This window comes from Mercenaria mercenaria, chromosome 1, assembly GCF_021730395.1.
Source record: "Mercenaria mercenaria strain notata chromosome 1, MADL_Memer_1, whole genome shotgun sequence".
Classification (NCBI taxonomy): Eukaryota; Metazoa; Mollusca; class Bivalvia; order Venerida; family Veneridae; genus Mercenaria; species Mercenaria mercenaria.
In genome coordinates, this window is record NC_069361.1 from 101,895,068 (window position 1) to 101,910,123 (window position 15,056).

The 15,056-nt window shown below is 35.0% G+C and overlaps 1 protein-coding gene across 5 annotated transcripts in view; it reads left to right on the forward strand.

Annotated features, from left to right (window-relative positions):
* Positions 1 to 405: 405 nt before the first annotated feature.
* The window catches only part of LOC123528663 (clathrin heavy chain linker domain-containing protein 1-like), a 49,503-nt gene continuing 34,852 nt past the window's right edge, over positions 406 to 15,056 (forward strand). For 2 of the 5 annotated variants that reach the window (XM_053518879.1, XM_053518890.1), the window contains exon 1: positions 14,537 to 14,854. The gene's annotated coding sequence lies outside the window, so the exon portion shown is untranslated. Of the gene's footprint in view, positions 529 to 14,536; positions 14,855 to 15,056 lie in introns of those variants that run through there. The other 3 variants (XM_045308569.2, XM_053518884.1, XM_053518882.1) reach the window with 3 other exon arrangements.

Here is a 15,056-nt window from a genome sequence, read left to right on the forward strand (position 1 = left end):
TTCAAAGTCAAAGATATCATAAAAATGCAAAAATGCCTAAAATATTAAGGGGACAAAATTACCAAAAGGGGGACGACTTGACCAAAAGGGGGACGAGTTGACCAAATTTTATCATGAGGGGGACGAAATGACCAATTTTGGGGGACGAAATGACCAAATTGGGGACGAGTTGACTAGGGGACGAGTTGACTTGATACCGTTGGAAGTAACACAGTTGAAGGAAATTAAAGTTTCTTGCATCTTGTTGTAAAATATTAATCAGTGCCAGCACGTTATCTTCAAAGTCATGAAGAAGTTTAGTAAACACGAAGAAAAGGTTACGTGTTATTTCTGATAGAATTTATTCCGACAACTTGCTACGGCACTAAGAGAACGGGTGACAGTATTTAACGTACGCTCCGGAAACGGAAAACAAACCTTCACAACAATTTGTTTGAAAATGGCAGATGTTAGTCTAATTTCAGGGCTTTAGCAGTTTAAAAGTAAAACATTCATCGAAAGATATTTTCATATCGGTAGTTGCACTGGGTAAACTGTTTAAAATCTTTCTTCACCTGATGACGCACTGTTATCCTCAACTTTTACCACTTTTGACAACTCCTGGATATCTATGTTACGCGCATATAGCCAATCTGCGCATTTGGTAAATCGCGCAGCGCAAATAACCAATTTGTTATCTGCGCAACGATTTGTAAATCGGGCAACCTTATATATTTCTTATATGCACAGGGCAACTGTCTTGCGCGTTTGGTAAATGAGTCTGCGCTTTTAACATATGAATGATATCTCCCGATAAAATTGAATATCATTGGAGTGTTAGACTTGTAGGCTTACATAAAATTGTAAAACTGACAGTGATCAGGCATGCGTAAAGGTGTGAATTTGTAAAGAAAAAGAAAAACATTTTTTAAAGTAAATGAGCGTATTTATGCGGTAATTTCAATGAGATTCTCACGTCCCTGGTAGTTTATGGCCTATAAATTTCTGTTGACGACGGTATTAAGAGTCATTTGTCATAGGTGTTAAAAAACGTTAAAATGATACAAAATTTGCCAAGTATATTTAATAACACAAGTATTTTTTTATTTATTTTTATACTTTTTTTAACTTTTAAACGCCGTAGCCTGTGCGGGATGTCGATCCTGCGCCAATAGAAAATCTGGAAATTACTCTGATAATATGCATATCTGCCATAAACCATGCTAACTTTTACATTGTTTAACAATTACAGACTGATATTGCAAATCTTGGTTTTAAAAATGTGTCATAAATTTATTTCAACATCATTAAATTCATGGGAGTCGGTCACCTGGTTTCAATACCTGCAATATGATACAATATGCAATAAAACTCAAACATGCGTGAAGGTGTGATTTCCTTCGGATAGCCACATCGTCCTCTCTATTCTTTTTATAACTAAAGTATTTTACTTCATTCGATCACACGCAGTCATTTTATACCGAATATAGAACATAAAGGAGACTTAGGAGCATATCTCTTGACATGGCCAAGATTAAAAATAAAACAAAAATAAGCAGAATTAAAAGACGAACTTACAGATCTTTTATACTTATATAATTGTTTAATGTTTTATAGTGAGATAAAAAGAATGAATAACTAATAAAATTCCTCAAAATGTGAACGAAATTTTACATTTTGTAGGTGTGCAAGATATGTGTCCTGCGCTAATAGAAGTCTGAAAATTACTCCAATAACTTGAATATCTTTTATAAACCATTTTAACTTCTACATCGTTTTTGGATTACAATCTAAAACTGTAGCTTTTGAAAATCTGAATATAATGTTTCATCCGTAGCCTGCGCGTGATGTTGTTCCTGTGCTAATAGCAATTTCTGAACTGACGTTGATATTTGCAACATATTTCAATTCTACAAGATACTATTTATGTAACTTCTTAAACAATGTTTTCAGAGTAGAAAATAATTAGAAAGAAAAGGGGTTTTCGTCATAACGAGAACGAAATATTACATTTGTTATCTACGCAAGAGTTTAAGTTAACATAGTTTATGAGAAACATTCAAGTTATCAGAGTAATTTCCAGATTTATTATTAGCGCAGACACACATCTTGCGCGGATAAAAAATGTAATATTTCGTTCTTGTTATGACAGAAATCACTCTTTTTCTATTTATTTTTCTACAGTATTCATTTGAAAGTTACATAAATAGTATGTTTTATGAATGAAATATGTCTGAAATACAGTGTAATTTCAAACTTTGCTTTTAGCGCAGGACCGACCTGCCACGCAAGTTACAGGTGTAACATTATGGATCCATTTTGATTTGTAAAAAAACCTATAGTTTTAGTCTGTAATCGTAAATCAAAGTTAAAGTTAATATGATTTATAAAAGATATTCAAGTTATCAGAGTAATTTCCAGATTTATTATTAGCGCAGACACACATCTTGCGCAGATAAAAAATGTAATATTTCGTTCTCGTTATGACAGAAATCACTCTTTTTCTATTAATTTTTCTACAGTATTCATTTGAAAGTTACATAAATAGTATGTTTTATGAATGAAATATATCTGAACAGTGCTCCAGCTAGGATTAAAAAAGGGCAGGGTGCTGGCACTGAAAAGGGCACTTCTGGGGTGGTGGTCGGTCCGGGACCGTGCTCCCCCGGGAAAAAAATATAACTGGTCCATGCATACAGTGCATTTTAACATACTTTAGGCTTGGAATTTGGCATAATTTAGGCATGTTTTTTGGCACACTTTAGGTATGGTCTTTTAATAGGCTATGTCTGTCATCTCTAATGCACCTATTTATTAACTAAAAATTCTGCTGTTTGTATTTTACTTGGCATTGATTTTCAACTTGTAACATTTCTTTGTAATTGCACACTGAATAACAATATCTATGTGTTTAGGCCTATTTTACTTGCTACAATTTCAGTACACATCTTCTCCATGTAGGCTACTTGATATTTATAAATTTATACCTGCAACATATTATATACAGAAAATAAAGTTTAAACTTCCACTTAAATAAATGAAATCAGGCAAAGTTTTTAACTTACAACAGTCTAAAAGCAAGTTTAGCACTTGTAATAGACATATTCCGGGTATCCAAAATTTTATATCCGGATATGGTTACACTTTTTTCTAAAAGTCGTCGAATGTCCAGTTTAAACAATATTTTTGAAAAAATATTATGATGCAAAGACAGTTTAACAGCATTTCACAGTATCTGACATTAAAGTGTACGCGGTCATTACATCTTAGTAAACTAATTTCAAAGAAATCTTCATGAAAAAACGGCAATTTCACAAAGCAGACGACAACTTACTTTCGATTTCAAAAACTTGTAAAACGATAAAATCAAAATATTTTCCTATTTAAATTTGATTGTGATCGATTTTTATTAATTACATATAAATGTCTGTTGTCTGGACTTAAGTTTCAGTTGTGTTTAAAGGGGTATTTACGACTATATTACCGAAAACGAAAGTACACTTTTACAGGTGCCGCGAAATGATAATGATTTCATACTGGTTTGCAAACTGTTTTAACACTAAGGTTCAATGATGGTAATGCTAGTGGAGCAGTCTAAAATATCATGGTCTGCCTCGGGCACGATTACAGCAGGTAATATTGTTTAACTGTTTGCTAATTATGTCAATGCCCCCCGGCGTGTATCACTCGATAAAAAGGGGGCAATAAAGCAGTGTATTATAATCAGAGGCAAAAAAGGGAAGTTTGGCTAAAAAAAGAAATGAATGGTTGTAAAACGGGCAGGGTGCCTGGCGGGGCAACAGGGCGGAACGAATTTCGGAACGGGCGATGCGCCCTGCTGTAAATAGCTAGCTGGAGCACTGCTGAAATAAAGTGTAATTTCAAACTTTGCTATTAGCGCAGGACCGACCTGCCACGCAAGTTACAGGTGTAACATTATAGATCCATTTTGATTTGTAAAAAAACCCTATAGTTTTAGTCTGTAATCGTAAATCAAAGTAAAAGTTAATATGATTTATAAAAGATATTCAAGTTATCAGAGTAATTTCCAGATTTATTATTAGCGCAGACACACATCTTGCGCAGATAAAAAATGTAATATTTCGTTCTCGTTATGACAGAAATCACTCTTTTTCTATTCATTTTTCTACAGTATTCATTTGAAAGTTACATAAATAGCATGTTTTATGAATGAAATATATCTGAAATACAGTGTAATTTCAAACTTTGCTATTAGAGCAGGACCGACCTCCCACACAAGTTACAGGTGTAACATTATAGATCCATTTAGATTTGTAAAAAAACTCTTTAGTTTTAGTCTGTAATCAAAGGCCTACTCTTTATTCAATCGATTTTGTACTATAAAATAATAATAATAATAATAATAATAATAATAATATAGATAAGATCTGTAAGAATTTTCTTTTAATTCTGTGACTTTTTTATTTCATCTTTTATCTTAGACATGTTGAGAGATATGCTCCCGTTGTTAGAAAGAATATTATTGGGAAATTTCAAGATATTTCAATATAATAAAAACGATATTTTGCTAAGTGTGTGCTCGGGTGAAGTAGAAAATTATAAAAATAGCCTAAAACATACCAGGGGACGACGTGTGCAAGCTGGAGGAAATCACACCTTCACGCAGGCATCTTGTATAAGATTGGAGGTATTGAAACCTGGTGACCGACTGCCGTGAATTTACTGATGTAGAAACAAATTTATGACACCTAATTTAAGTACCGAGATATTCAGCATTTGACATCTATATTTATTAATAAATTGACCAACTGCATGATTTATCAAAAACGAAATGCAAATTTCTGATATATAAAGTTACATTTGTTATTTGCGCTGCGCATTTGGTAAATCTGGCAGGTTAAATTTATCCTGCGCAACGATTGGTAAATCGTTGCGCATATAACCAACGTACAAAAATTTGTTTTTTGCGCTGGGCGTTTGGTAAATAGCGCAGATTGGTTATTTGCGCTCAACATCTATAACTTTTTAGATTTCTTTTCTGACTCTAACCAAAGAAGTATAAAATACACAGAATGGCAACTGGCTGTAATCTCGCGTGGTCTCGTGTCAGAGTGTGAATCGGCGTTATCTTAGTAAAAACAAACATCGGCGAGCATGGAGTTACAATTTGTACCTTTAAAACTACATTTAAAATACATGTTAGCTTCTAAAACAACATTAGTTTGGCATTATCCTGTTATTTGGTCCGTGGACCAAATAAATTCCACAACATTTAAATGATATGTTTAGCTTCGGTTTTGTAAAAAAATCATAGTGTATCCATCCGCCATTCTAAAAAAATCATAGTGTATCCATCCGCCGTTCACAGTTGAGGTCATGTAAGGTCGCATAGGAATACACATAATAAATTATACATGTGCGGACCAAATACCAGGAGTATATATATAGAGACGAAAATGTTTTCCAATAGATTCATTCTAATGCCTTATAAGGGGAAGTATCCCGGGAAAGGGTTTTCTTTGGGGGGCATATTTTCAGAAAATGGGGCTTGGTAGTCTTTTGGGGGGGGGTGACATTCTTAAAATAATTCGTTAATATAGAAGTTTTCAGATGCGGACCAAATACCAGGAGTATATATAGGGCCGAAGAATTTATTTGGTCGGTGGACCAAATACCAGGAGTATATATAGAGAGACGAAAATGTTTTCCGATAGATTCATTCTAATGCCTTATAAGGGGAAGTATCCACAGGAAAAGGGCTTTCTTTGGGGGATCATATTTTCAGAAAATGGGGCTTGGCAGTCTTTTGGGGGTTACATTCTTAAAATAATTTGTTAATATAGAAGTTTTCAGAAGCGGACCAAATACCAGGAGTATATATAGCGATGAAGAATTTATTTGGTCCGCGGACCAAATACCAGGAGTATATATAGAGAGACGAAAATGTTTTCCGATAGATTCATTCTAATGCCTTATAAGGGGAAGTATCCCCGGGAAAAGGGCTTTCTTTGGGGGATCATATTTTCAGAAAATGGGGCTTGGCAGTCTTTTGGGGGTTACATTCTTAAAATAATTTGTTAATATAGAAGTTTTCAGAAGCGGACCAAATACCAGGAGTATATATAGCGACGAAGAGTTTATTTGGTCCGCGGACCAAATACCAGGGGTATATATAGAGAGACGAAATTGTTTTCCAATAGATTCATTCTAATGCCTTATAAGGGGAAGTATCCCCGGGAAAAGGGTTTTCTTTGGGGGAGCATATTTTCAGAAAATGGGGCTTGGTAGTCTTTTGGGGGTGACATTCTTAAAATAATTCGTTAATATAGAAGTTTTCAGATGCGGACCAAATACCAGGAGTATATATAGGGACGAAGAATTTATTTGGTCCGCGGACCAAATACCAGGAGTATATATAGAGAGGTCAGGCATTCTGCAGACAATGTTTACCCGTAATTTTACGTTCAGATCAAAAGATAATCATGTACTTCGAATGAACCCATTAACATAGTTCACAGAGATGTTAATATGCCTTGATTTTAATTGCAAGTTTCAATTGACCGTTAGCTATGGAACCACGCGATCACAGAAGAAAAAATTACACACAATGGATGATAATACAAGACATTATTGGAGATGCTAAAAAGTGGCCAAAGCTAATTAGAAGACTGTTTTGGAAGATAGGTGTTAAACATTTTGATCGTTTATTATTAGCTGCATTCATGTATGTCAATATGGATTAAATCCAGATATATTTCTAGAGTGGGCTTATCTGACAAATTTGTGCAGGGATGAGAGCGGGATATAAACATTTTCGCGATTTATTCCGTCTGTTTGACGAAAAGAAATACAATTTGTATGCATTTAATGTCACAAATAATCGGTACGAGTATATTGATTTTTTTGTGTGTACGTAAACAGTATCTCGGAATAAAGACTTTTCTAATTTTGTGCTGGAACTGCTCTTTTAAAACTTGGATATTTCGTTGTTCATTTGCTGTGGAAGTAATTTTGGACTGCTAACTGACATGTAAGTAGTTTTTATATTCGGTTACTTTACGGAATAAATAGCATTAGTCTATTGATACAGACTATAGTCACCTGAGGTTAGGGACGATTTTTTTTTTAACACTGTATGGAATAAATAGCATTAGTCTTTTGATACAGACTATAGTCACCTGAGGAATGAAAAAGACTTTAGGGACTTTTTTTGCAACACTATAGGAACTACTTTTTAGGATGGACTACTTTTTGACCCCAATACGGTGAGAAACACCGATAAATAATTTCAAGAAAGTTACATTAATACAAGAAAATAAGACCGGAAAGTTTTTGGTCCGCGGACCAAATAACAGGATAATGCCATTAGTTTAATGTGCAATAGGAGAGATCGTGTTTGTATACAAATCCATTGTATTTTCTATTTTTAGAACTGATAAGACAAATATCGGGTGGGCAGACGCCGAGCGTCCATGTTTTTTTTGTAAACCAGTCTTCGTCGTAACTGGGTTGCCCAAAGTCCGGGACAAGTAGATCCTGTTTCGGGCAAGCCAAAGTTTTCAGGTGGTTGACCGAACGGACAAGTGCTTTTTCCAAAATTTAAATCCCTTAATTTTCACAATAATTACAAAAAAGAATTTCATGAATCTGAAATGAACATCCTAAATACTAGCTTTCGTATATTTATGCATGAATTGATGACTTTACACTTGCAATATATAAAGTTATTTTACAAAATTTAGAAATTACATCCCTATGACTGGAGTTTACCCGCGAATCGTAAAGATATCAAAACGTCATGCCAGTAATTTTCCATTCCTCGAGCACGTGCGACCTATCGTATCGCCGTTACTTTTGTTTATCAACACGTACACAAAAAACGCGTGTAGTGCATTCATTTTTTAATATAATCGCTTCAAATTTTCAACACCGCTTGAGAAGTAATACAGTTTGAATTCTATAACAATTTTAATAAGATATCGACAGAAATGTAGGCAAATTTAATTCTATAAAAACGATCGAAGTTTCATACAATTATTTGTAAAATTTCAAACAGCGCGATCTTAATTATTTATTTATTTCTAAAAGTAAATAAATAATACATGCTATGGTCATAAAATTCAGACTTTTGACAAGAAAGTACAAAAAACAGAATTAAAAAATCTTAAATAATGAAAAAGCGGCAGCAATTTAAATACATCGAGTAAAACGTTTTTTGGCAAACAGATTTCTGCAAGTGCGGCAGAATAGGTTACGTGACCTCGTGAACGTAAATAAAAAATTGTTTTAAAATAAAGCAGCTAGTCTGATGTCGCTGTGGTTTTTAATAAGTTTAATAAGTAAATGAATCTTTGTACATGTCTTTTTTGACTCCACACTATGTCAGATATTCTTTTCAAACAATAACGTAAATTCCTTGAGGGCAAATAGGTCACAGAGTGTAGGATATCTACTATTATCGTTTGACACATTTACCTGTCAGTTTATACGGGATATTGCACATTCGCTTTTAAAAAAAATTAAAGAAGATACTTTTTTACTGATTTCTTCTCAGCAATTTAAAGAACCGAGGCTGTACGATCAGACAGTGAAATGGCGCAAAAACATGACGTAATGCCATGACAATCTCGGGCAACTATACCGCTTTGATCTCCACTTCAGATGCCATGATACCAACACACTTCTTTTAGCTCTTTGAGGGGGTTTTAATTGATGATGAAAACAAGGCCAATTACTTGTTTATCAACAGAATAATTACCGATAATTGTTAATGTTTTTTTTTCGCTTTAAACACGGGTGGGTCGATGATGATTATTGTGTCCATATTTTTTGGACACGTCGCCCCGGACTGTGATATTTACTTGATAATTATGATTCAACTTTTTTTGGCCATGCCACCAGAAACACAACAATTTTTTTTTTTTTTGGGGTGGGGGGGGGGCGGGGGTGCGCCTAACCAGGCTGATCCATTATTGCAGTTAAATTTGAACAACTACACTATATTTTAAAGGCCCTGGATTAAAAAAGTAAGTTTTAGAAGGGTAGTGTAAATTTGAACCTCACACCTGGCATATAACTAGATACTGGTATAGGTTTTACTTTTTTTCTACAGTTTTCTCCCATAATTTTTGTCTGCTAGTTACTTGAATATTGCAACATGGTTATCCACTTACGTTGGCTTAGCCTGCCCATCAATAGTGTGGGTAGGTTAGTTGACTACCATTTAAATAACTGAATGTTGAATTAAGCATAAACCAAAATACATCATATTTATAAACGAAATGACTTCGGGCAAGTAAAAATGTTTTCGGGCAAGTGGTTTTCTTAACTTACTTGCCCGAAAGGACAAGTGCTGAAAAAAAAATTAAGGCGAAGACTGGTAAACAGTGATGTTTTTCTAACGGTTTAAACTTTCTTAAAACACAAATGATATCAATAATTTTTTGATCAATTGAAAGGATATAAAACAAGCAATTTATTGATTACTTTTAATTATCATTTGGAAATAAAATGGATTTATTATGAACGCTTAACTTACAGTGTTTTTTTCTAAAAGTTTGGAGCATCGTGATGTCGCTATTAAAATCATATGTCATTTAAAATGGTTATTCATTTTAAAAAGATATTTAAATGAGAAAATATGAAAATGGTAAGCCTTTTTTAAAATCCATAAATGAGCTAAAAAGTTATTAAAAATTAAAAATTCCGATCCCATACACAAACGATGTAAAAACATTTGTTTTGCCAAACACCAGATAAACAAGTGTTAATGCGTGAAGTCACGGCGATCCCTCCTATAGTCTTAAGACATAAAGTACACATTTCTTACCATCAAAAGAAGCGTGGTCATACGGTGATTATTAATTTACCGATGAATAATTGCTTTCGCATACAAAATGGCGCATGGAGAACGCATCACTTCCGATAAACGAGATCTCATTCAGTTGTCACGTTTTTGGGCCAGATTTGCTCTATATGCCTTTCAAGTTGCCGATCTATTTATTTTTATAGCTCTTTGCTCTAACGTGTTGCCACCACAGGCACGAGTATCGGACCTAGGAGACAAGCAGATAAAAAGCACATGTTTTCATTCCAAATAAGTCAAGCAGAAATGAAAAATATGCAGTAAAATATGAGCCCCTTTCAATAGTTCTAGGTATTATATTTCAAAATAATCTGAAATTTGATAAGCACGTGTTATATGTTGTCAATAAGACAAAGAGACTTACAGGTTTAGGGACACCTGCACTTTACCGGTAAGCACATTCAATAAATAAGTACCACATTTATTCTTATGGGGGCTACCCTCACGGTGACGCCCAGCTAGTTTTTTCTTTTTTCTTTAATGAATAGATTATTGTTACAATTTATTTAAATGATTGTAACGTGCACACTCTGCCTTTTACAATCCTAGCAGGAAGTGCATACCAGTGAAGTGCATTCTAGCTCAGGTTTAATTAAACAAACTTTTGCGTGTATAACCAAACAGTTGTTTCTTACTATTTACAAGAGTTTGATTTGTTCAATTGTTGATTATGGAGTAACTGTTTACTATCCTTGTAGTTATACTATCCTTGTAGTTGTACTAAAAAGAACTCGCAACTTTTGGAAAACATTCAGCGGCGAGCAACAAGAATTGTACCCAAGTTGAGAGGATTATCCTATACGGAAAGACTGAAATCACTGAATTTACCGACACTTCTGTACAGAAGAGAACGTCCAATCTTCAAAATTGTCCATGGATTTGAAAATATTTATTCAATGATAACCCAATGCGCGGGCACTTGTTCCAAATTTATAAACCTTATGTTAATAAGACACTAAGGAAAAACACCTTTCCCATTAGATGTATTGATAATTGGAACAAACTAGATGAAGATATTGTTTTGAGTGACAGTGTTTTAACTTTCAAGACTAAATTGGATAAAAAGTGGAGAGATGAAAGATTTGACACAGATATGATTTACTAACAATGTATGCATGCAATGGTTCTGAAGACTTTGTATCTGCTAACAGTGCTTAACCTTTGGCTATAATTTAAAAGTTTTATTCGGATCCATACAGTGACTATCATTTTCCATTCGGACCCCTATAGAGAAACCAGATCGGAGGAGCTTAAGGGTCATATCTGGCTCAGACGCTCCGTAACAGATGAAGGTAACAAGGTAACAAGTTCTGGCTACTGTAGTGACATGTTTTGAGGCTTCTGGTTAACCAGGAGCCCAGTTAGCTCAGTTGACTTGCAAGCAGGAGGTCGTAGGTATGAGCCCTACACTGGGTAGATGATTTTCTCACCAAAATACAACATTGGCGACAAGGTAAATTGGAAAGTGCAGGCTATAGTGGCCAGTTTATGTCGAGCATGCGGTTTACAGGGGCTATACTCTGTTGGAAGCTGAACAGTTGAAACCCCACTCTGTAATTCCACTGCAAGGACGGCTACATGGCTCAGTTATATAGAACATGGGATACTGCAGAGGCTATACCGGTACTCTCTTGGAAGCTGAATAGATGATGCCTCGCTCTATGGTTTCACGATAAGGTTTAAGCATTCAAAATTAAAGTGAGGAGGAGTGTAGTGATTCGAGGCTTCTGGTAAACCAGGAGCCCGGTTAGCTCAGTTGGTAGAGCACCTGACTTGCAACTAGGAGGTCATAGGTTCGAGTCCTACACTGGGTAGATGATTTTCTCACCAAAATACAACACTACCATAACTTAACTGATGCTATTTTTATATTCTGATGGTCGCATCCATTAAGTTATGGCGTAAACCCATTTGTTCAACTAACCAGGTCGAACTGCAGCATAACATCATGCGAAGTTCGTAGCACATGGTTATATTTTAATTGCATGATCATTTTTATGCCCCCAAAGAGAGGCATATTAGTTTTCAACTGTCCGTCCATTCGTTAGTTCATTCGTTCGTTCGTCACAACGTTAACTTTTTGCATGAAGGCACTTTACTCGCGGACCACTGCACCCAGGACCTTCACACTTCACGTGCTGATAGTATTTATTGAGTACACGATCCCTACTGACTTTGGGTTCAAAGGTCAAGGTCACAGGGGCCAATGTTAACTTTTTGCATGAAGGCACTTTACTCGGGACCACTGCACCCAGGACCTTCAAACTTCACATGCTGATAGTACTTATTGAGTACACGACCCCTACAGACTTTGGGGTCACCAGGTCAAAGGTCAAGGTCACAGGGGCCAATGTTAACTTTTTGCATGAAGGCACTTTACTCGCGAACCACTGCATCCAGGACCTTCAAACTTCACATGCTGATAGTACTTATTGAGTACACGACCCCTACTGACTTTGGGGTCACCAGGTCAAAGGTCAAGGTCACAGGGGCCAATGTTAACTTTTTGCGTGAAGGCACTTTACTCATGAACCACTGCACCCAGGACCTTCAAACTTCACATGCTGATAGACTGAGTGATAGTACTTATTGAGTACACGACCCCTACTGACTTTGGGGTCACCAGGCCAAAGGTCACAAGGGCCAATGTTAACTTTTTGCATGAAGGCACTTTACTCGCGAACCACTGCACCCAGGACCTTCAAACTTCACATGCTGATAGTACTTATTGTCTACACGACCCCTATTGACTTTGGGGTCACCAGGTCAAAGGTCAAGGTCACCAGGTCAAAGGTCAGGGTGCTGCGGGGGCATTTGTCACCATTAGTGACAGCTCTTGTTTTTATATTTTATCAATTGATTTGACTTAAAAATGTAAGAATTTTTAACAAAATTCATAAAATTCAGAGAATCTTTCAAATTTATTGTTTAAGGATGACTACCCATAATAGCCCTCAATTTCACCAAAAGCATGCATACAACTTGATAATGTAAGCTTTGAAAATGTCAAACGATAGAAATAAGGTGCATATTGACAAGTTTTATAGTGACAGAAGTTAAAATTTCCTTCAGATTACCTCCCCTGTTAATTTTGGTTTTTCATGAGTTATCTCCCCTGAAAATGATAAAATGGTAAATTTCTCCTTTTCCCTACGGGAAATTTAAGATTTCTTTTTGATATTTGTATCAGAATCATATAATGCAGCTTTCTACCACAAAATTTTCTCGAAACTCAAGCTCAGACTCTCATAATCAAAGAAATTATATATTTCCCATAGGCATCAATGTTAACTTCAATAGCGATTATCTCCCTAAAAAATGATAAAATTCGAAATAGCTCTCGGTGAAACGTTTTTTATTTTGAATGTCTTTAAAGTGACCAAATTTCATTTAAATATTACCATCCAGTTACAAGATATGAAATATGGCTATTACACCATGTTATCCTTAAAGATAAAGCATAAGGAGAGACTTTCAGATGTACATACTTATCCCTCACAGCTGCTCTTGAACAGTATTTTAATCAAATTGGGAGTAAACTCTTTTAGTTTGAGGCGATAAGGCGTGAAGATCATAATGAGACCAGAAACCAAAGTTCCATTTCAATAATATTATGATGATACAAGGTTACTGCACACAGTGGATAATTTGCTATATATAAAATCTCATTTTTGTTGCTGCATAATTTATCTACATATATATCTTTTGTGCAGCATATCTGTACATCACAATTTTAAAGCAATGGCCCTAGTTCCATGAAAGATTTTTTTCTGAATGGATGGGGCTAGAGACTTGTTGTCAGTATCATTTTGTAATTAAGTGTAAATGCAAAATACTGGTAGATACTTCATTTATTGGTCTTGAATGTTTGTCTTACAACAATACATACTGTGAACCCAGTGAGCTGGAAGGCTCAAACCTGGACTTTACCCATATACATTTTATATGTTGTTTGAAAGGGGCTTACATTTCATGACTAATTTTTTATTTTGGTAAGATTTGGGATCAAATCAGTTTTGTAGCAGGAATATTTGAAAATATTTCAAACAGTCCTGCTGTTGTCACCCTTTTGTTCATGTCAGTGCATCTGCATCACGAAAGTTTTGCATGTAGAAACTATAAGCCTAATGTTTTTGAGCTTCACACATTGTATTCAGTATCATGAGGTGACATCACTTGACAAGGAAAATAACTAGCTTTTAATTTGTCAAAATTATGCCCCCTTTTAACTTAAAATTTCAGGTTAATAAAGTTTTCCATGTAAGCAAGCTTCTCGAAAACTACTAGGGGTAATGCTTTTAAACTTCACACTTGTCTTTGGCATTCTGAGGTGACCTTACCAGACAAGTGATATAATTCTAGCTTTTATTTTGTCCAAATGATGCCCCTTTTTAACCTAGAGTTAGCATGTTAGCTGGTTTTTCAAGAACTAAATGGCCATTATTGCTCTCATGCTTCAAGCATGACTTTCTCATCATAAAAAAGATCTCATGGGAAAAGAGAGATATATTGTGCAATCCAATCAACAGTATGAATATTTATGATAATTTTTATTAATGTGTTAAATATGATTCCCTTCAAAACGACGTATGATTGTGTTTTTGAACATTGAGTTGATTATTCAAGCATTTTTCTCTATTAAATACATTTATTACGAGCGGCAAATGCTTATTATTGTCTAATTATATTTTTGATAGTTCTCAGAGCTCCAGATAAGATGCGTATTTGCGTAAATACGTTTTGAAATTTACAAAAAACGCATTTAAAATCAAACCTACGCGTACTGATACGCATTGAAAAAACGGGATACGTATTTTACTCGATTTAAGTGCGTAATCCAATTTTATCGTAAATCAAGCAAATCCTTTTTGTAATCGAGTACAACAAACAAAATGGTGTCTCATAAAAAAGGAAACGCAAACGATATCGTAAAATAATGCCATTTTCTTCTTCAAGTATATTAGTGTGTGACAGGAGATGACTCGGACAATGCCTATCGCTAAGCATGTGACCTATGATATATAATGGGTAACTGTTGAAAAAGCCGAAGCACATACATGTTGGTGTTTCTGAAAAAAACATTGACAGTCAAAGTATCACTGGCTGTTGATATATCGCAGTGGTCAGTAACTGAAATTAAGATGTAATGTATGCAGTAAACTAAATGTTAAAACTATTTGAATGAAGGCTCAAAAATATTCAGGAAAACAGCATTGGTCAACAAAGGCAC